The 23,537-nt window shown below is 41.4% G+C and overlaps 1 protein-coding gene across 4 annotated transcripts in view; it reads right to left on the minus strand.

Annotated features, from left to right (window-relative positions):
- The window catches only part of FUT8 (fucosyltransferase 8), a 139,774-nt gene extending 120,538 nt beyond the window's left edge, over positions 1 to 19,236 (minus strand). For 3 of the 4 annotated variants that reach the window (XR_012043064.1, XR_012043065.1, XM_072865154.1), the window contains exon 1: positions 18,920 to 19,236. The gene's annotated coding sequence lies outside the window, so the exon portion shown is untranslated. Of the gene's footprint in view, positions 1 to 1,434; positions 1,541 to 18,919 lie in introns of all 4 variants that reach the window. The other variant, XM_072865155.1, reaches the window with a different exon arrangement.
- Between the last annotated feature and the right edge of the window lie 4,301 nt (positions 19,237 to 23,537).

Raw genomic sequence — 23,537 nt, forward strand, 5'->3', positions numbered from 1 at the left:
GAGGGTTATCACATGGCCAGGAAAACTTCCAAATGGTACTGTGCATGCAGCTACCTGTTTTGAAGGCTGAGAGATTAACAGAAAAGACAAATCTCATTCCATGCGAGCTGTCCTCAATACCAGACAATGGTCCACTTTATTACTGTTGATGCAGTCAAAAGGGATTTGAAATCAAACCAGCTTAAGGAAACAGAAACTAAGTGCAGATAAAGTCTGGAAGAGTACACAGAACTAAGAAAAGGGGAAACTAGTAACCATCTTCAAAATTTAACCAAAAGAATGAGGAAATTTAGAGGCAAGGAAATCACACAGAGATAACACTCTCTCTAGACACAGGCTACTGAAAGAAAAGACTGAAAAAAGCTGTTAGGAAAGCCCAATTAAGAAAGTTGTTAAGTGAGAATACAGACAACATGAAGAAGAAAAAAAGGCTAATATGCTGGCAAAATCTGTTCTCTTGAAATAAGGTCAAGAAACTCAATAAGAAACAAACCTGTGTTTGAATCTGAGGAAGGAAATTGTGCAGTACAGCTTCATGATTATTTGTTAGGGGTTACAGTAATTAGTTCAAAAGAGAAAGCTTATCCTATCAAAAGAAAAGGCTATGAATACAATGTTTGACAGTCCCAGCAAAAAAAAAAAAAAAAAGATATAAATCAGCAAGCTTCACAGAAGAAGACAGACAATACCATGCATGTCACAAAAACAATTGTGATATTTTAAACACAACAAAAAGGAACACGGCTGTAAGCAAAAAAAAAAAAAAAATCTATTTTGTTTCTATTTCGTATTTATATAAAAAAGCTAGAGGGCCTTGCTATAAATTATGAGGGATTATTTTAAACTGTGGGATTTAATTCAGCCTATCAAACTTCAGATATAAAGGAGATAAAGTTTTTAAAAAATTAAAAAATAAACACCTTACTACCCACTACAAATACCAGCTATGCCTATAAATACCATTACTCAGTCTTTTAGTGTCAGAGTAATTTATATTGAAAGAGAAGTGAACACACAAGAGAAATACCAACACCAACAGAATTACTAAAAATCCTTTAGGTACGTATTGAAACAATTCATGTAGTAGCAGATTAAAAGAAAGAAACAGCATCTTCTATTGTGCCTTAGATACCTACCCTGTTCCTTCCTCTATTTTTTTTCTTCCTTCTTAAAAAGGTAAATTCTTCAAACCTGCCCACAGTGAGCACACAGTTTGATATTGCTATGGAAATTATACTAGGAATTCATACATAATTTCATCTTTCATTTTAAGTTTTTCAAACAAGAACCAAATAAAAATCATAGCCTTTTATTCCAAAGTCTATCGTCAAACAGCTTGAGTGACTCTGCTTTTATTAACTGATTGGTCAAATAGCAGTAAGGTGACATTAACAAGACTGTGGTCAACTTCATTGCTGTGATTCAGAACCATACCAGCAGCTGTGTAGATTTCAAAGATGGTATCAATTTCATACTGCTGCCATTGCTGCTCCATGGGAAGGCTATGAACAGATGCGAGCAGCATTCAGCATCCAGGAAGCTGAGAAAAAAAGGAAGACACAACACTGTTTCCCTTGAGGCGAGACAGCACCACAGCTTCATGTTTATCAGACACAGGCTAATCAAAGGTAGATCTTCAAACAAAGGTCAAGAAGACTATCAAAGCTGAGATTCTAGCAATTAAGATCAAAGTAGTGGTCAGGGATTTTCTATAAGAAAAATCTGAAAGACCTTTTTGAAATTTGTTTGTTAGGTGGCTGATGGTGCCTGGAGGAAGGAAATTAAGGAAGCTGAAAATCTGTATTGAATATAATTCCATTAGCATGAATATTACACAAAAAAAAATGCAATTTATGTATTTCAGTACACCAGAAAATGCCTTTGAAACTATTCCTCAATACTACACACCAAGCTTTATAGAGCCTAAACGTTAGGGAAAAAACATGTACTAATACTATGGTACATTTCATTTCAGAGAGGTTTCAGGTCTTTTAAGTTTCCTGTATTTGAGTAATCTTTGACACATCTTTTCCTTGAGCATGCTTCACCTCAAACAGACTAAAATTGTGTGAGATTAAGAAGAGACTGTTGCTAAATGTATGCACAAAGGTTCCTCCTGAAGAGGTTCTGTTATTTTCCTATCTCCCACTTTTACTATCCATTAGGCAATCTTGCATTCCTCTCTTATTCCTCTGATGCTTAATTTATGAAGGAAATTTTTAGAAAATTATACACATCTTCCCTACTTAAGGATAAAAAGCAAATATCATTTTTAAAGTTACATGTTGAGTTTAATCAAGCTGAATTTCATCTTTTTATCTCTTTCAGTTTATAACTATGAAAGAAAGCAAACAGACTCACTGCAATGAATTTACTGTGGGTTAAAGGCTCCACAACTGAGAGTTCTTCATTCATTCCCAAAACAAGTATATATTGGTAGTAATTCAGGTTTCCCTACACTGTCCAATGGCTGTGGTACAAGCTACCCTATGTGACCAGTATTAGATATAATCCAGTATAATTATACAGTTTTGTATATATGTATATACATATATGTATAATATGGATATGTGTAATGTATACTACATGTATAAGCTAGTTTTCATACAGCAAAGAACTTCATAAATGATACCAAGCACCACTTTGTTTTCCTTTGTAACAACAGCTTCACTTAGCCATAGATAACCCTTTCCCACAGCAGTAAAGAGGTGCTGACAGACACCATCCAAAGGCAGCGAGGCGGTACTCAAACACCAAGCGATATAGAATCGTGAAATTGGGTTTTCTGCTAAATCCTGATCCCAGTAAGAGGACAGTAGGAAAGGAAAAGGCAGTATATGGAAGAACTCCAGGAAGCACGAAAGAAAAAACATTGAGACAATGTTAAAAAACACTGAGATGTAATCTTAAGCCTGATGTAAAAGCACATTTTGTAGTAGCTTTCACTGCATGCATAGTTTTACAGAGATAGTTTGACACCAGTGCTGTCCATCACTGAACTCACTAGAGAGCCTACTGGATAAAGAAGGACAAACTTGTCACTATGCTTCATACATCTCCATCAGGAAATCAAAAGTCTAAAGCTGAAAAAGAGCAAGATAAAAGATAGCTGAGAGACAAAATGTTTTGTCGAGGCTCAAACTGCATCCTCAAGAACTGATGACTCTTCCTTCCAAATATCTTTTCCCCACACACTACACATGCTGACCAAATACCTGTCACCAATTACACATATGTAATAAGTGCAGCTTCGGGAAGACAAGCCCCTGCAATAGCATAAATGCCATTAGAAATCACAGTTCAAAAGACAACATTCCATTTTTGTTTACCAGGTTCCAGCAGAAACTTTTCACAGTGATATATGTGCTACTAATACACCACAAAAAGTATTTACACTGATTATTCTTAAATACTGTCACACTGTATTTTGGGGTTTTTTTAATGTTAGTACATACTAACTGTGCACACCTGGGACTATCCACCTTCCAAATAACAGTAAGTCTTCACACAGCACATTCAAAAACAGCTGAAGAATTCTTAGTTGGGAATCCACAGTTCACAGCACTTTTTTCTCTATAATCACATTTGATCTAACATATAAATACAAAAATGCCATAACCTAAGGGCTCCGAGCTCTGGATATGCTTCAACACCAGGTGGTGGCAGTTAATAAACACCACATTGATGCAACGTTTTCAAGCAACAACCAAGAAAAGAACTGTCCAAAGGAGCATTCCACATGCTTCCATTCCAAAGCACTTATGATTTCAAAAAGCACAGTTAAAGCTATCACCTCTTTTGAGAAGATATGTCTAAGCCAGATAAAGAAATAATCAATCTTCTTGTGATTGCTTCTGCCAGGGAAGGTAAGAAGTTTAAGCAACAACAATACTACACATTTGTAAAGAGACTTCAGGAGAAAAGCCACTAACAAAGGTTATCAATCTAAAGATTCCCTGTTTGTTTATGACTTTGAGGAGCACTTGAATAACAGAAATGGCACAGAGAAACATTAAGTACACAAGCAGTTCTTTACTGTCCTAGAAGTCAGATCAATGGAAACCCTTTCAATAAATGAAAAACTGTACTGGCTAAATATGTTTGACTTGCAGGTGCCACTGAATTACACCCACTATTTACAAACTTCTCAGCAGGAAACAATAATGTTCATGAACTCCCAGGATGCACCTTTGCTGTCTAACACAGTGTGAGCATATTGTAACATTTCACAGCAGTGTCATGAGAAAATATATTTAAATAAACATTTAAAGACTGTGGAAAAAGTGTTTCTGTGTTTACATTAGCTATATAAACATTAAGAAAGTCAGAGGAAGGCTGTTCAGAATCTGCATGCGCTTTTGAGATAGCACTCTGAAATTAACAAGATACAATTCTACTTACTATTTTTAACATTTATTTTCAAAAATAACCACATAATTGATACCTTGGTTAACATTTCTGATGGGACACTAAACCATATCTCCATCTACTAGCTCAGATTTTTAGAAACATAAAAAATTAGTCATATAAATCTATAAAAACAAAAAAACATCAAGATTAATCATTTATTTTCCTAAACAACCTGTAGCAAAACACATTCAAAATATCATACGGATGCCTTAACCAACATGGCATGTCTTGACAATATCTGAAAATCTTTACTACATTGTATCATAGCCAATTTTACACTTGTATACATAATTCTTTCACAAATCTCTACTTTAAGGACAGGGCGCTCTGCCTGAGAAAGCAGGATGTTATTTAACCAAGAGCAAACCTGGAATCTGCCAGGTCAAAGTACTACAGAAGAGATCCCCAAAGTTAACAAACCAGTAAAATTTACGTTCTATTAAAGGACTGATCGAAAATCAGTTTGGGGGGAAAAGAGAAAAAAATACAGGTCCCATCAACAGGAACTGCACATAAAAAGGATTTATATAGAATCTTTTCCAAATGACAACTGATGTCAACTTGACATAAAAAGTTGGATAAAAGGGTATCTTAATGACAGGTGAAACTCAAAATATTGAGTTGCCTAAATTACTGTCCAGAACGAATAGCATCCTTCAATACTGACTGCAAGTTAATTTCAACAATTCAGCATAAACCCACAGGCACTTAATATGAGAATTCAGTTAAAACTCCCTCAAAAACCAAACAACTTTGTCAAGTAAAAATATAGAAAACACTGCTGTTATGTCTGCAGGTAAACTCATGATACACTCTCATTTAAAAAATTAATTTTGATCATTCTACTTACCCAAACAAGATGACATCAGCCCTGTAGAAATGCCGTATTGCTACCTACCAGTTCCCTACTTTTTGCAAAGCTGTCACTAGCTCTTGAACAATTCTCTTGGCTATAGCCAATAGGTTTAACCTAGCATAAAAATTCCTTTACAGTTATTACAATGACAAAAGCATAGGAAAATCAAGTCCTATTACATGTTAATGTATTTATCAAACATTATTTCAACAAGAGCTAACCGTAATTGCAAAAATTGCCAACCAGTAATCAGAATTCTGTTATACATTCAGACCTTCAGCAATTGCATGCCTCAGGCATTTCAACTAATAGTTTTGTGCTCCCTCTGTCTTCATAACTCATTTAACCCTTTCTCAGGTCTACTGCCTTCTATTCTGCATCTGACATAAGATGAAGAACATTATACATCCTCAGATTCTTTCTCTAAATTAAAAAAAAAAAAGGCAAGGCTATTGCAGAGACAGGACAGTGGAAAGAAGTTGATAGGTATCAGAAGACCACTCAATTAAATACAGAATCATTCCTAGTGCTTATGCAATAAATAACAAAATGCTTGTAGAAAGCATAGCTGAGACCCAGGAAGCCATTTTGCAATTAAGACCCATACACAGCTTCACTAGAGTGAACTCCACACTCATGAGATGAGTAGTCTCAATACTGGTTTTGGCACAACTATCTTCTTGGAATCCAGTCTCAACTACAGGGAAAAGTGTTCAATGCCAACAGAAGAGCATCCTCCCTTGAGAAAACAAACATCAAACCACAACACTGCAATGAATCACAGAATGGGTGAGGTTGGAAGAGACCTCTGGAGGTCATGTTGTCCAACCCCCTGCTCAAGCAGGGCCACCTAGAGCCAGTTGACCAGGAGCATATCCAGACAGCTTTTGAGTATCTCCAGACAGCTTTTGAGTGAGTGCCTCCAAAGATGGTGACTCCACAACCTGTCTGGACAATCTGTGCTAGTGCTTGGTCACCCTCACAGTAAAAAAGTGTTTCCATACGCTCAGACAGAACGGCCTATGTTTCAGTTTGTGTCCATTGCCTCTTGTCCTGTCACTGGGCACCACTGAAAAGAGCCTGGCTCTGTCCTTTGTACCCTCCTGTATTGATCCTGACCAAGAGACAGTTGCATGTTTAGGAGTTAGTGATCCACATAACAGTTAACCTGAGTGGGCACAGGCCTGTGCTGTGCTGCACAAACTCCTTGGCTGCAAGTTAAACTCAGCCAGCTAATTGTAACAGAAGAGCCTGCAAGCAGTTCCCCCTTCATACCAGTGATTACACCACCTGCATGGTCTTGCCTTTATCTAAAAGTGCAGCAAGAATTTCTCACAAGAACACCCTTTAGGAATAGAGTTGTTTTCTTGTGAGTGAATAACATAATAGCTCAAATGACCAGAAGGGAGAGCTTCTTTCCACAGACAGGATCTGCTCTGCTCTGCACAGTGCACCAGGGGAAAATACATCCGGGCTCCGTCTGGTGCTGCATAAACACAGGGTGCCCAGCACCTGCAGGGATGCAAGATTTACTCACTATCTACATTTCTCTTCTTAGTCTGCCTTATTAAAGCAGTTATCTCATTAAGTCATTTGTTGTCGGGCCCTTCTTACTGAGATCCAGAAAGTACGCTGGGCTGTCTCCCTCTTACCTCACCCCCCACTCCAGTACCCTCCTTCAGGTATTTATATACATTGATAAGATTCCCCTGAGCTTTCTCTTCTCTAGGCTAAACAGTGCCCAACTCTCTCAGTCTTTCCTTATAGGAGAGATGCTCCAGCTCCTTCATCATCTTTGTGGCTCTTTGCTGGACTCTCTCCAGTATGTTCATGTCTCTCTTGTACTGCAGAGCCCAGAACTGAACACAATACTCCAGGTGTGACGGCAGCAGTGCTGAGCAGAAGGGAAGGATCACGTCCCTCGAACTGCTGGCAACACTCTTCCCAATGCAGCCCAGGATATTGTTAGCCTTTTTAGCCACAAGGGCACACTGATGGCTCATTTTCAGGTTGGTGTCCACCAGGAACCCCAGGTCCTTTTCTGCAAAGCTGCTTTCCAGCCAGTTGGTGCCCAGCAAATGGGGTTGTTCCTCCTCAGGTGCAGGACTTGGTATTTCCCCTTGCTGAATTTCATGAAGTTCTTGTCAGCCTATTTCTCCAGCCTGTTGGGGTCCCTCTGAATAGCAGCACAACCCTGTGGCATATTAGCCACTCCTCCCAGTTTTGTCTCATCAGCAAACTTGCTGAGGGTGCACTCCATCTCCATGATCCAAGTCATTAAGGAAGATGTTAAACAGGACTGGACCCAGTATTGACCCCTGGGGTACACTGCTAGTTACTGGCCTCCAACTAGACTTCTAGCCACTGATCATCACCCTCTGGGCCCAGCCATCAAGCCAGTTTTCAATCCACCTCACTATCTGCTCATCCAGCCCACACTTCATCAGTTTCTGTATGACAATCTTATGGGAGATAGTGTCAAAAGCCTTACTGAAGTCCACATAGACAATATCCACTGCTTTCCCCTTGCCTACCAAGCTAGTCCCTTCATCACAGAAAGTTATCAATGTTGGTCATGCATTACTTCCCCTTGGTGAATCCACGCTGACCACTTCCTTGTCCTTCATGTGCCTGGAAATGGTTTCCAGGATTAGTTGTTCTATCACCTTCCCTGGGATCAAGGTGAGGCTGACCGGTCTGTAGTTCCCTGTGTCCTCCTTCCTGCCCTTCTTGAAGACAGGAGTGACATTTGCTTTCCTCCAGTCCTTAGGCACTTCTCACAATTGCCATAATCATTCAAAGATTATTGAGAGTGACTTCACAATGGTTGACCCTCCATATACTGTCTAGATACAGCCAAGAAAATAATTTACATAAGGAAAGAAAGAGAGCAGGTTGCCAAAACATAAAAAATGCCTTTCTAAAGGGCAGGGGACTCAGGTATCCCCAAAATATGGAGCATTTTCAGGGAAAAAATGGCATGAGTGTTCCCTGCTTAAATATCAGAACTGTAGAGTGAGAGCACAGACAAACCCTGAAAGTAAGACCAATGAGAAAAAAATGCCACAAATAACAAAACAAACAAACAAAAAAATTGTTTGAATTTGTTTCAGCAGGGAATCAACTGTAACTGTGAAGGGACCAACATTGGAGACATGCATCCAGCTAACTAATCCTTTTAGGTAGGCATACAAATCTGACAGTTCCCCTTCTATACTTGTGAAGAATGAGCAAGCCCACCCTAAACAGCCACAGCATTCAAATAGCGAACTGGAGATGGATACAGTCGGAATAGTAGATGTACTCACAATCTACATAAGAAAATGTGCCATGAAAGGCAGAGTCCTGGAAAGTCCTAACTGAAAATATAGTTGGTCACAAAACTGTAACTGTCTCTGCAAAGCAGGGACAGCAGGATCTTATCTTCTATAGGACTTTAGAAAACAGTGGACTTGGAAGCAAGCAAAAATCAATGTTCTGTAAAATGGTATCTCGAACTCATTCTGTGGAAAGTCTAGGATCAAAACGTCTCTGGCTGAGAGATACCAGCATATTCTGCTACATCTCAAGACATGGTTTTATGACCTTACTGTCAGATTTCAGTACTCGGGCTATTTCCTATTCTTGGCCCAATAGCTTGAAGCAACTAGGGGTATACCAGAGACGTGTGTTCAGCGTGCCTGAGAATAAACTGCAAGCAGGTGATTTTGTGCACACACATAGAGAGATGAAGAGAAATCAACTGAATAGAGACAATGTTCTCTCAGCACTTCTGTAGACACAGAATCTGCAGAATTATTATCATTACCTATGCATGACATTGCAATATGTTGTACAGGAAAAATCAAGCATTTTAAATTATGCTGAACCCTCTGTATCTTATATGTATGTCTAGCTCCTCGAGAGACCAACATTTCTTCGCTCTAGGTTGTACTGAATCCCTCATCCTGTAAGAGCACTATCCATTGTAATTAAGTGGAGAAGAAGGATAAAAGGGCTTTTTCACATGCATTCCAAGGGTCCTACTGCCACTGAAGGAAAAAAAATCACATCAGAAGAAACCATCAACAACCTGCTAAGGGACAGCATCCCCTGATCCCTAGGAAGTACACAGAGCATACTCACATCTGCAGAGTTTGAAGATGCTGTCACAGGGTGTAATGTAAGCTGTCATGCTACCCAAATTGCCATCCACCTTTACAGCCTGGTAGGGCAAACTTAAGAGTATTGATACCTAGTCCAACACCACCTCACTGAAGTTAAAAGACAACAAAAGTTGCAAAGAGAATATCTAGCAGTTCAACCCAAAATCCAGAGTGCTGAATAGGTATCTGCAATGAAGAACAACTCAAGGAGAACAACTTTCAATGCCATTGTGTCCTAAACAGTGGGCCACATCAGAACAAAGGTGTAATTCATACTGTCGTAACTGCTATAACTTGAAAATACCCCAAGCAATGGACAGATCAAAAAGTAAGATGATGTACTGTTAAAAAAAAAAAAAAATCCCAACACAACTATGAAACAGACTTATTTAATGAACAGAAATATGAAGACATGCATCCAGAAGATTGTAAACTGTGAGCAAGTCTTCCCAAACCTTCTAAAAAGCTAAAAAACCTAGACCACAGAAAAAGGAGGTGCATAGGCTATTCTAAACATACCAATGCATGGCACAATACCACAAAGGTGTCTCAGTGAAATAAAATGATAAGTAGGGGAAACAATTAATATTTTTAAAAATATTTTTCTTCTGTGAATTCAAACCTTGCCCTAAATAAGGAACAAATGCTTGCCTAGGCAGCTGAGAGAAACTAAAGACATAATGCACCCTGCCATGAATTGTCTTATACAACTTGGAGTGAGAGAAAAACAGGAGAGAGAGAGAAAAGAGACCATCAACACACTACATACACTGCAACAGCAAAAACTGTTCAGTGTCAAGTATACGATCATCTAATGTGTGAATATCCATACTGATTGTCAAACAGAGGAAGTTGTTTAGCAAACACACAAAAAGAGACAAGATGTCAGCTAAATACAGCATATCAGAAACCTGTATACATGTTTCAGGTATATTACATATTTTATCATCATAAATAGAGGCACGGAGCTAAAGACAAAGGTTCCAGGCAATGTGGAAGCTCACATTTTGAAACAGGTCACTTAGTCAACAGAAATCTCCTTATAGACAAAGAGTTTAAAGAAGAAATGTATGTAATTGAATACACTAATAATTTAAAGAATTCATTTTAAAAAAAAAGTTTTGTGAACTGTTCAATAAATGGCATGTCAGATACTTACTTTAATACATACTTGCACATAAACACCTCCAAAAAAATTTTAAAAAAAACCTCCAAAAACTTGACAAATGTATTTGTACCCATATAAATCAGGCTTAGTTATTACGACACTGTGCAAGTTCTAACCAAATTATGGTGAAGTTCAACATAAGTAATTTAATAAACTAAAGATGAACATTGGGAGGTTGTTGGAACAGAATTCTTATTGTTCTTTTACAAAACCGTTTGGAAGAGCAATGCTTTGAAGAAAGAGTTTAACACACAGCAAGTCAGAATTAACTTCCATAAGATATTCATAGCAATGTTCCACAAGCTTCTAAAAACAGTCTTTACCTTGCAGAATTAATAATGTCTTGGTGATACTCACTGCTATTACCTGTCTCACAAAAGAAACTCTCTAATATTACAGAAAATTATTCACCTTACCACTATAAGGTATGAAGCAAACATATAATGAAAGCAGATTCCTAAAAAGCATTTACATTCAGAATTAATACTGCCACCATAAAGCAACTGTAGCAGCACAAACTTCACCAAATTCTAGAATGACCAATACCTGAAGTCTTTCATTTTGTTTTGAATGTATTATATCTGAAAATAAATGATGTAAATTATGCTTTATTAATATCTAATATTTGAAGGAAGTAAAATGGTTGATTCATGGAAACTACGCTTTGCTACAGAAATCACCACTTAGGTGATTAGACTTAGGTGTAGTCTTAGGGAGGATCCCTAAAGACTACAGCAATTACCTGTTAGTAAGTACAAATAAAGGGGGAAAAACCTCAGAAAAGGGTCAAAGATTTCCTCATGTAGCATCTCATACTTGAATAACAAAAATAAAAAATAAATTTAAAAAAAAAAAAAAGATCCCCAGCCTGCTGTTTAACAGTAGCTCTTTGCTACAGGCAACTCTTCTGAAGACTTGCAGCCAAAAGTCTTCCAAAAGTTACTGAGCTCCTCATATCTTAGGACTGCTTCTCCTCCTTTATTTGATCCCCATGCCCACTCTGAAAATGTGGAGGGGGGAGGGAGGGAGAGGAGGACAGGAAGAACAATAGAACAAAGAGAAGAACAAAGAACAGGAAGAAACAATAATCACATGAGGGAAGTAGTATATCATGGGGGGGGAGGGGGGGGATCAGAATTGATTGCAACTGGTTTAACAGATAGTCAGAAAATCACCACCTTGAAATGATGCATTATGAGCTACATAATATAAATTTACTTACATATCACGACAAATGACCCAGAAAGATCACCATTTTTTAAGGATGCCAGACACTTCCTTGTAGAAGATTCATTTTTCAGTTTCAAGTTGCCAAAGGCTTTCCAAGATGACCCATTCTGTGCCAGGCATCCATGTCAAAGCTGAGCTACTTCAATGTTTTCATTGTATGCAAAACATTTTTTTTCCCCTTTCCAAGGAAACCTACAGAAAAATACACTTTTGCCCCATTACAAAAGGCTATTTTTTCTTTAAAAAGTTTAATCACTTGCATGCTTTAAGCTCCACATGCATCTTCCTAAGAGACAGCAAAACGCGTATCCTGACACACAAATGACGCTTTTGTCAAGCTCACTGTAACGTCACTGTTATTGATTTTGTTTGGATATGTTATAGCTGAGTCACCTACACATTCTGTCTGTACTGACTGCATTCCAGTATAAGGCTTCTGGGAGCTAAGCATCCGCAGTTGTAGACTCACAGGATAATACAGGTTGGAAGGGACTTCCAGATGTCCCTAGTCCAACCTCCTGCTCAAAGTCAACCATGAGAACAGACCAGGTTGCTCAGCTTTATCCAATGGAGTCTTGAAAACCTCTAAGAGAGAGGCTACATGGCTTCTCTGGGCAACCTCTTCCACAGCTTGACTACACTCGTGGAGAGAAAGTTTTTCCTTATACCCAGTCTGAACCTTCTTTGTTTCAATTTATGACTACTGCCTCATGTCCTCCCACCACACGCCTCAGTAAAGAGCCTGACTCCATCTTCTCAGTGATCTCCTCAAATCACCAGCAGGTTGTTGTTAGATCCCTCTGAAGCCACCTCTTCTCCAGCTGAACAAACCCAGCTCTCTCAGCCTCTCCTCACAGGGCAAGTGCTTCAGCTCCCTAACCATCTTAGTAGCCCTCCACCAAATTCACTTCTGTTTGTTGATGTCTTTCCTGTATCGAGGGTCCCAAAACTGGGCATAGTACTCTAGATGTGGTCTAATGAGCATCAAGGAGAGAATAGCCTCCATCTACTGGCTATGTTCCTGTTAATACAGCCCAGGATGTTGTTGCCCTTCTTTTCTGCAGGGGCATGCTGCTGCTGACCCATGGTGACAGTGCTGTCCAACAGGACCCCAGGTTTCTCCAGCAGAGCTGCTTCCCAGCCAGTCAGCCCCCAGCCTTCAAGGTGCTCTTCCTTCCCAGGTGCAAGGCTTTGCATTTGTCCTTGAATTTCATAAGGCTCCAGATGGGCCTTGTGTTCACAGTGCCAAAGTCCCTCTGAATGGCAGCCCCGTCCTCATACATATCAACTATTCCCCCCAATGTGGTGTCATCTGCAAGCACAAGAGCACACTCTATCACCTTCTGAGGATGAACCCCTGCAGTACCCCACTTCTTACCAACCTCCCTATATGACACATTAACCACTACTTTCTGAGTCCATCTATCCAACCAGTCTTTTACTCAACTAGTTCTCCATCCACTCAGACTGTAATGTCCAAATCTGGATACAAGAATATTGTTGGAGACAGAGTTGAAAGCCTTGCTAAAGTCAAGGTAAATGAAATCCACTGTTCTTCCCCCATCCAAATATTCAGCCATTTTATCACAGAAGGCAATCAGGCTAGTCATGCATGATTTACCTTTGATAAATCCATGCCGATTGTTCCCAATCACTTCCTTCTTCTTGTGCTCAGAAACGTGTTCCAAGAACACCCATGCCCTTATTTTCCCAGGGACAAAAAGGAAGCTAGCCAGCTTTGTAGCTCCTTGGACTGTATTCTGGCCTTTTTTGAAGGGTGCAACATATGCCTTTCTCCAATCATCAGGAAGCTCTCCTGATATCCAAGATGTTTCAAAGATGATGGGGAGGGACCTCACTGTGACTCTGGCCAGCTCTATCAACATCCTCAGACACAGTCCATTTGGCCACATGGACCTGTACAATTCAAGTTCTCTCAATAATCCCCAACTCAATCCTCATCCACTACTGGTAGCTACTCTCCTCAAACCCTGCCATTAAGCACAGAGGCCTGGGAGACCTTGTTGGTGAACACTCACTAAGGAAAAGAGTGCACTGTGTACCTCAGCCTTATCCACGTCCACTGTCACTAAATGACACATCACATTCAGAAAGAAGCCCATATTTTACTTGTCCAGCTTTTTACTACTAAAGTACTAGAAGAAACTCTTCTTGCTGCCTTTGACCTCCCTTGCAAATGTCATCTCTAGGTGACCATTGGCTCTCTTGATGTCATCCCTACATACCAGGACAATGTTTCCAAATTTCTCCTTTGTAGCCTGTCCCAGTTTCCGCTGCTTGTATGTCCCATTTTTGCACTGGAGCTCAGACATGAGTTCCCTGTTAAGCCAAGCTCAACTCTTGATAGGCCTGCTTGTTTTCCTGAGTATCAGGATGGATCACTGGCATCTAAATTGCTTCTCAGTGATATCCTGCTGGACCCAGCAAGCATGAAAACGTAAGCTATTCACGTGAACAAAATGGTGGAAAAGAGGGGGACCAATAGGACTTGACTGAAGAAAGAACTGCAATGTGGGAAAAAGCTGATACAGTTGACATGGTGAATAGAATCTTGAATTTGGGATACAGACCAAGTCTGAGACGGGTGAGAAGACTGGTAGGAAAGGAAAAAACAAATTCAGGTGAGAGATCAGCTAGGCAGGAAGACCAGAATAAAGTACAACACTGAAGTTGGAAAACTTCAGAAGATAGAATAGGAGCCAGTGGAAATGCAGAACATAGAGAGGACAGATCCTCACCATGATAGAGAACTGGATGTGAAGCTGAGGATAGTGGACAGGAGAAAGGAGTGCGAATAGCTGGATAAGATTGAAACAGTGAAAGAACACTGGGATAAACAATTTATTAGTTAGAATCTCCCTGTATAGCAGTTCTGGATCTCAGATAAGCAGCCCTTTAGCAAGAAACAAACTGTTTACATGGGGAAAATAGGATTGTGACAAATTTCAGAATAGGGCAAAAAAGATTGCGACAGGAAGATATTTAAGTAGATATCACAGAAAGAATAAGCAGAAAAATCAGCATCTACCAGAACATGCTCATTCCCACAGCCTGGAATAGAACCCAAGATTCCTGACTTTCGTCACTGCTTTGAAACACTTAATCTCAGAAAACCATTCACAGACCATATCATTTGGACCACAGACAAATTACATATTACTAGTATCACATTCCCTGCTAGCTCAAGTGGCAGAAGTCTCACAGCAAAATATACAAATTTCAGCTTTTCTAAAGACTTTTATGCTATAATGCAATCCCACATGATCGAAGGTTTCCTCCTGTCCATCATGGTTGCTGCCCTTTTTAATCCAACACGTTCAACATTTTGTTTATGTGCAAAGAATTTTCTTTTTTTTTAAACTGATGAGTACCAAAAACCTAACCCTCAGTTTAAAAAAAAAAAAAAAAATTATAGTCACATCATAAAAATTAAAGATTATTTGATCTTGTTCTCTGTGCCCTTGTGCGCAAGGTACTCTTGCTGTATTACTGAACAAGATGTTAAAAAAAATGTAAATAACAACACTATATTATATAAGGACCTTGCCATATGCACCGCAAATGTTGGCAAGTGTGCTGCTAATAAGGTAAGTATTGCAGGAAAAGAGAGGAAATTAATATCGTTCTAGAGAATTTGATTTTCTTCTTGTTCCTTGCAAGCAAATAATCTTTTTTATAAAAAAAAACCAACACCACACAAACAAACTTTCAATGGGCGATCCATTCTTCATCAAAATTTTGGACTTAGTATTTTGGGTTAACATTGCAGCAGATCTAAGTATTTATACTTGCAGTCTAAATCAATTGCAGACACCATACTACAAATCAAGCAGTGAGGTCTTTTCTAGCATATGTATTCATGGATCCCTGTTAAGGGACCTATAAAAAAAATAACAAAGAAAAGCCAGGTTATAGTTAGTAAATTACATAGGGAGACAGACCTTTATGAGAAAACATTTTAGAACATGCAAATCATTAAAACACTGATAGATTATTTTGAAAAATCATATCATAAAGGCCCTAAATTGGATATTCAACACAAAGGGACACATAACACATCTCCAGAGACATCTGTGAAAATATTACTAGTGAAACATGCAGGCACTAGAGACTGAAGGTAATGAAACAGCAAAAGAGGAAATTAAGAAGGTACAGTATGAACAGCATATAACAAATAGTGAGGTCGCACGTTATTCGATACCAAGAAAAAAGATTCAATATTGCTCACTGAACACAACCTATGCCATTCTATGCTATATACTGAAAGAAACATTGCAGGGAAAAGTGTAACATTTAACTATATATTTACAGGCAAAATTACAGTTCTTACAAGAATCCCTAATTCTGGCATTTCATTATTTATAAGAGCTTGATCTTGCAACTTCAAAGTTCTTTGAAGATAGTTTGTATTGCATAATAGCAAAACATACACACTATTTCCCTAAAAAACATGCACATCACTTCACTTGCAGATTATATTTATCATATAAGAGATGCATATTAATGCAATCATACATAGCATGCATCATCTACATTTGTTTCCCTTATTGTATTAGAAGCATATTCTGTGACCAAACAGCAAGCTTTTGAATGAGTCTAGAAAAAAATTAAGTCACACTTTGCTTTGACACTAGCTCCCCCTCCAGACCAGCCTAAGATTATAGTAATTACTTTTTATTTTAAATTCTGACTCTGCAACAAGATTTAAATACCCAAGTCCAAATCTTCTTCATCTTTACCCTCTTAAATGTCAATGAACAGATGATCAGATAATGTACATGTAAAATTATCATTTATTATTTTTTACTGTACATAAATTCCAAGACTGGGAAAATCATTTGGTTTAGAACAGATGTGACAGATAAAGCAGCAATTCTATATAGCTACAGAGAGACAGGAATGGACCAAAAATACAATTTTTCAGATTAATGCTATGAATGGTCTGCAATATTTGTAATATATAAACATTGTTATACAATCAAGCCTCTATTTGCAGTCCCAATAAAGTGATCATAAACCACAGACGCCAAAACAAAAGGAAGCCCCTATGTGGTTTAGTACTACCTTTACTAATTCACTTAAGGTGAAATAGCTCTATTTCTACTCCAGCAAGTATAGCTAAGATTTTTTTCTTGTTCTAATATTAGCTAGTACTAATATCTTTTCAGTTGGTCAGCTAATGAAACTGCCAAAATTTCAAACAAATGAAGACACAAGAGTAAAAGAGAAAGAAAGCTACAACTTCCAATCTGACCCTCTGTATTTCCCAGTTGCCAAATGTCCTGGTAGCTATATCACTAAAAGAATGAATTTGCATGATTCAAAACTCCAGGTTGATTCTTACCCTTCCCTCATTATTGAGCTGCTGGCTCAGAAAACATTAATAATTAATTATACTTTCAACACTGAAAAAAGGTTGTCTCATTATGTGCTGTTGGGAAAATATGCAAACTTTGCAATACGCTAGTTTAAGGTACGTATACATATGAAACCCTAACAAGTATCAATAAAAATTTGGCAGTAAGCATACTTGTAATAACCAGAGAAACAGACGTTACTGGAAACACATCAAAGCATAGTTACCAACTCCTAACAACTAGCTTGCTTTAATAATGGAAGGAATTGTAACAGAGCTTTCTGTAAAACCACCCCAAGCAGCAGCAGCACAGGCAACATTGGCCATTTATTTGCTTTTGCAGTTCAGACTTTTCTAAAGTTTTTGACAATTTACAGTGGAGAATGACTTCGAAAAAGAAAAAAGATTAATACAATAAAAAAACCTTTTCACGCTTAAACACTCTGAGGTATTTACTCCATTAGCTTTCAGTTAATGCCTAGACATTAAAATACCACATTTTGGGGTAAAGGGAGTACGTGTATATATATATATGTGTGTATAAATGCACTGAAACATACACATCAGGTGAAACGTGTATGTTTCAGTATACATACACAAAAAAAAGGCACTAAGTGCTAATACAAGATCACAGACAAAGCGAAGAATGTTCTGAACGCATGGTTGTTTTCCACATCCATGTACGCACAGCATGTGGATCAGTGTACCCTGTGTGCATTGAGGACACAAGGACAGCAGGTACTGCCCCAAGGAACTTACAGTCTTTCAACAAGCAATTTTTCAGCTGATGCCTATTCCCATCGGCTTTTTGGTACAACCTCCACCACGGCACTATAGCCTCTACCTGTTCTTGTACCGTCGATCATGAGCTTCTGAAAGCAGAGTCATAGCCTGGTCTTTGGAGAGCATTAGAACACAGTGGGTACACACTCACACACACGTGTGAAAGACCTGAGCACACATTAAGCACAAAGTTGACTAGAGGAAAAATCGCCGGAGCCTTATCAGTAACAGTACCCAAGACCAAAGCACTTAAATGCGCCGAAGTACGGTAAAGCTCGCCGTGGGAACAGCCCCAGGCAACAACCGATGGCTCTGCACCCTTATAAGACAAGCACGCACCCGAGCTACCAGGCGGCCCTAGAGCGTAAGGTCCGTCCATAAAGCCCACGTTTCCCGTGTGCTTCTCTCTGCCAAAACCAGGCGTCCCCTCGGGCGGCCGCAGCTCCCGGGACGAGGAAAGTTGGAGGCCGCCCCCCGCGCCCTGCGGCCGCGGCGCACGGGACGGCGGCAGCTGCCCTTCCCGCCGCGGGAACCCCGCTGCCCGCGCCGCTCCCCGGGGAAACGCCGCCGCCCGGGGCTCGCACGCACCTCCCTCCTGGGCCCGGCCCGGCCTCGCTGCCGACGGTGATGCCCCAGCCGCCCGCCAAGCCCCGGCCTCCCCTTCACCCGCCGGGCGCAGGGCCCCCGCCCCGCTCTCCGGCGGCTTCAGGCCCCGCCAGCGCCGCTCAGGTGAGGGAGCCCACGGAGGCTCCGGCACACGGCGGGGGACCGGCGCCCTCCCCGCCACCACCACCCCGGCGGCGGCGGTTGCTGAGCAGCGCCGGAGTCGCAACAGCGGCGGCGCCAGGCCCGGGGGAGGGATGGGGAGCGCTGCCTGGAGCAGCCCGGTCTCGGCTCGGTACCCGCTTCCCCGCCGCCGCGGCTCCCGCTCAGCCCCTGCATCCCCTTACCCGAGTGCCGGCGCCGCTGGCGGGGCCCGCGCTGCCGTCGCCGAGAGTGCCGGGCGCGGGGAAACGCCGGGGCGAGCTGAGGGGCGGCGAGGGGGAGGGGAGGGCGGGGGGACACCGCGGTGAGGAGACGGAAGCAGGAACCCGCCGCCGCTTAACGGAGCCGCCGGCGGACTGAGGAGACGGGGCGCGAGACGCGGACAGCGCGCGCGCCGAGGGCGGGGAGCGCCGCGCGAGCAGCTGACAGCGAGGAGCGGCGTACGCCGGGCAGCGCGCGGCGACAGCAACCGACGGTGCCAGCGACGGCGCGCGCGCCCCCGCGAGCGCAGTAGGAAGAGCTCCGCCGCGGGCGCGCGCCTGCCGGGGGCAGGCAGCCTATGAGAGCGCGAGTCGAGCTCCAGATGCTGCTGGAGTGCTCTCGTCATGGAGCGCTGGAGCGCGCGGCGCGCATGCGCGTCGGCGGACACACCGCCACTACCACCACTACTACCACCCCCCCTCCCCCCCCCGCCGCCTTCTGCTGCGAACTCCCACCCCAGCGGCCGGGCGGCCGCCCCGGGGCCTGCGGGACGGGGCCGGCATCCCCCCGTCTCTGCAGGGCGGGGGCCGCGGGCACGGGGCGGGAGGGCCCGCCGCGCCGCGCTGCGCTTTCCCTGCCGGGCGCGGGGCCGCAGGGCGGCGGCGGGGGCCCGCGGGGGCGTGCGGGAGCGGCGGCGGCGTTCGCCCCGGCGACGGACACGTGCTGGAAGCAGCGCCCGGCTTAGCCGCCGCCGCTGCGGTCCTTCTTCCTGCGAGGGAGTTCGGAGGAGAGGAGGCGCTGGGAAGGGGGTTGCAAGGCAGTCCTTAGCTGCCGTTTAGGCCCTCCGGGGAGGCATCCCTCCACCAGGGTCGGCTTTAGCTTCCGGGCAGCGATGCCGTGCAGGCGGGCAGGGTCGGCCCCAGCTGCCGGTCAGTGCACGCCGGGAGCCGGAGGAGGTCGCAGGCGCTGCCCGGAGCCCCAGCCAGAGCTGCTGTCTGCAACAGGCAGATCCCCGCCTGCAGTGCTATTGCATCTTGTCCAAGGAAGAAGCTCAGTATGGTTTGTTTGTGGGTTTTTTTAATATAATGATCCCTACAAAGAACAGAAATCTCACAAGGTTTTGTGATAAGAGAGTTAAAGAAGTGCTCTGTGTCTGCTGGGTGAGAGCAGGACTTGGGGAAGGCCTGCTCTGTCTAAGTACCCCTGACTAGTCTGACTGCTACTTCAGCAGGTATGACTTGTTCTGCTTCTGTGGCTTATCAAAATGCTTCCTGAAAATGCACATAAACACAGGTGAACTCGGGTAGATGCAGAATTTCAGGGCATTTAGTGTAACTAATTTCCTAAGCATTCACCATGGGGAAGCTGTACACATTTTCAAAGTTTGTAACGTGCACTGGGAATGTTTCGTTGTTGTTGTGAGATGCAATAGCAGAGATGGGAAGGTAGCACGTGGAGTGGGAATCACAATAGGACTATGTTTCAGTATCCTACGATTTGTGTAAAACCCAGAGCTGGTAGGGATGGATTTTTTGTAACTACCACATCCTCCTTAGATCCCCTCCCAGTCTCAGAAGAGCTGTTCTGCATATCGGTGCTCTGTCATGTATTTGTTCACACTTGTTTTCTCCAGCTGAACTAGTAAACATTCACAAATGTGCTTATAAGGTCTATGGAAGTGTCTCTTGGTTTTTCTCTTTTGACTTCATATGTCATGGGTCAGCTGCCTGCTAACATGGAGCTTGGGGCACAGCTGCTGCAAGCATTGTCTGGAGGACAGAAAGAAGAATTATAATATTCTGTGCCCATAGCAACCTTCCAGAGAGATCTGGAAATGCAAAAACAATGAATATATCTGTTTTCCCTAAGGTTTTAATTCCTAGCTGACAACACTAGAGATTAGTTTAGAAACTGAAATCATAAGCAGATTGCCAATGGCTGTCAAGTATTGAGTTGCTGCTGCTAGCCCCTGTTACTGTGATAGTTGTTATAATTACTGAGAATTATATTGCGGTTATGCCTACAAACTTAGTCAACGATTTGGATTGCAAAACCCATTGGGTTAGGTACAATGTTTACACAGGTAAAAGAACAAAACAGTTGTTGTTTCAAAAGAGCTTAGGGACATTTTTCATTTGTGATATAAATCCACTAGTGAACTATTGCTAAGGCATGCATAAGAAAAAAGTAAGAAACACTAAACTATCATTAATAATCTTAAACATGCTATCCTACCATCCATTCATAGAAAAAAAACCCTCAAAACCAAAAAACAGTGCTACAAATCAAAAACATTTGAAAAGTCTAAATTATGCAAAAAGGCCCAAAGTGCATGCAGTGCAGGTAAGGGAAGGAAGCCCCCATCCCTGGAAACATTCAAGGTCAGGTTGGACGGGGCTTTGAGCAACCTGATCTAGTTGAAGATGTCCCTGCTCATTGCACGAGGGTTGGACTAGATGGCCTTTAAAGGTCCCTTCCAACCCAAACCATTCCATGATTCTAAGCTGCATCAAGAGGATGCAGAAACTAAGGCACAGCTTTCCAAATTACATGTTTAACTGCATGTTGCCTTTGCTTGGAAGATCTCACCTAAAGAAAGATTCTGAAAGAAAATAGAATTGTCCAGGGAGACACCTGAAAATTGAAGCGCTTATTTGGATAGATCTTCCCTGTCTGGTGGAAAAATACTGTTTTATAGACATAAATCTGGCTACTAACCCACAAAATATTAGGGTACTTTCAATGCAAACAGTTCTGAGATACAAAGTCCACAAACTGGACAAAAGTCAGGGCTGAAACAAATGGGCTATTTCATTAATATGCTTGTGGTGATTTCAATTGTACTTACTATAGTGTAAAATGAAATGCATTTCAAGTGATTGCTTAATGCAATGAGGATACTACTGCTGGTTTATTTGCTTTCAAGTCCATGATACTCTGTGCTATAGGCATATTATCTTAAACCAAAGAAAACAATATAGTCCTAGGATTGACCCAGTATCCACTGGAGATACTGGTGTGTGAGATGTGATCAGTCTGCACATAACTTGTACAGTTATGAGTTATTTTTATTTGTATTCTAGTTCTATCCATGCTATAGCAGCTACTGCTATCAGCCTAATTTTTATTTTGAGGAACTGGTGAGCTGAGCAGTGCTAAGCCATGACATAATGGGAGAAAGAAAATTAAATGACTAGTGAGAGAGATAAAAAGCTACTGAGGGAAGTGCTCTTACAGAGTCTAACTTTTTACAAATGCTAAATGCAGCAGGAACATACATTTAGAAGTACATTTCCCAAACCAGACTAAAAGGCCCATAGCTAATTTTTTTTTCACTGCAAAAAGTTCATTCTTAAGTGTAGAACCTCACCTGTGACTCCAACAAGAACGCCTTCATCAGGTGACCAAGAGTCAGAGCCTTGGTTTTGTGGATGTTCTGAAACCCTTGAGAAGGGAAATTTACACTAGAACATGGGACACTTTTTCACTCCTATGATTAGGAAACAAATTATGTTAAACAATTCTGCAATTTTAAGGTGGAGGCTTCTAGTTCTAGTTGTCCAGTGTACATTTTCTAGTGCTTAATCTCACAACCCTAATGAATCACTTTTAACTGATACAGACTCAAAATCTGCTGGAGTCAGGTAATTCTTTCCATTTGGCAAGAAGGTGGTAGCATTTTTACATAGCAGGTGGAATCTCAGCAGGGCAACTCTAGTTTCACTTTGATGAGACATCCTGCCACCTGTCTCAGAAGTTACTCTGAGTAGCAACTTGAGTTAAAATGAAATGTAAAGATGTTTTAACTTTGCCCCCAAATTACATTAACACATACTGGAGTCCACATTTAATCCTCACAGGATACAAAATTCCACTTTTGTGAACTGTCTCTTTCTCTATGCAATGTTAGTTGTCTCCTGTTCTTCACTAGCTCCAAACCCCAGTGTCATAAAGCAGTCTTAATGGGTACCACCAACTCCTATAAAAATACCTGACTTCTTAAATCCTTATCCCTTTGAGTTGTATGATGGCCTCAAAAACTTTAGAAGCAAATTCAGTTTTTAGCTATCATAGTAGTAGGAGTAAGCTTGAAAGGAAGAATCACTAGAGCTGGAAAATTTTAAAAAGTACTTCTGGAATTGATTTGGAGATTTTTATTAGGCGTCAATTTTGGGTTTTGGTTACCCTAGGTTTTCTGAACACTTTTTATTCATTGTAGTGTAACTGTACCTTGCAAATACTTCACTTATAAAGATGTCCAGTTCTACAGGTGACACCAGAGTTAAACCACACACTCATCTGAATTCCTCCATGTGCAGCTGAGGGGTGCAAACTGGCTTACTTCATGCCAGCAATTCTGTGTTGTCTATTGCAGACCACTATAGAACAGTAGAACTCAAGTACCACCACCATCAAAATCAGAACAGGAGGGTTACAAGCATATTTTTTTTTCTGTACTGGCTACAAAGAATAATACAGTTTCTAGCATAAGTTATCCAAGCTTTATTTTTTCATATAAGGTAGGAATAAGGCATGGGTAGGAACAGCTTTAGATCCAGTATATTTAAGAAACAAATGTAAAAATTACATTTGAAAAAATGG

The sequence above is a fragment of the Ciconia boyciana genome, chromosome 6, assembly GCF_034638445.1.
Source record: "Ciconia boyciana chromosome 6, ASM3463844v1, whole genome shotgun sequence".
Taxonomy (NCBI): Eukaryota; Metazoa; Chordata; class Aves; order Ciconiiformes; family Ciconiidae; genus Ciconia; species Ciconia boyciana.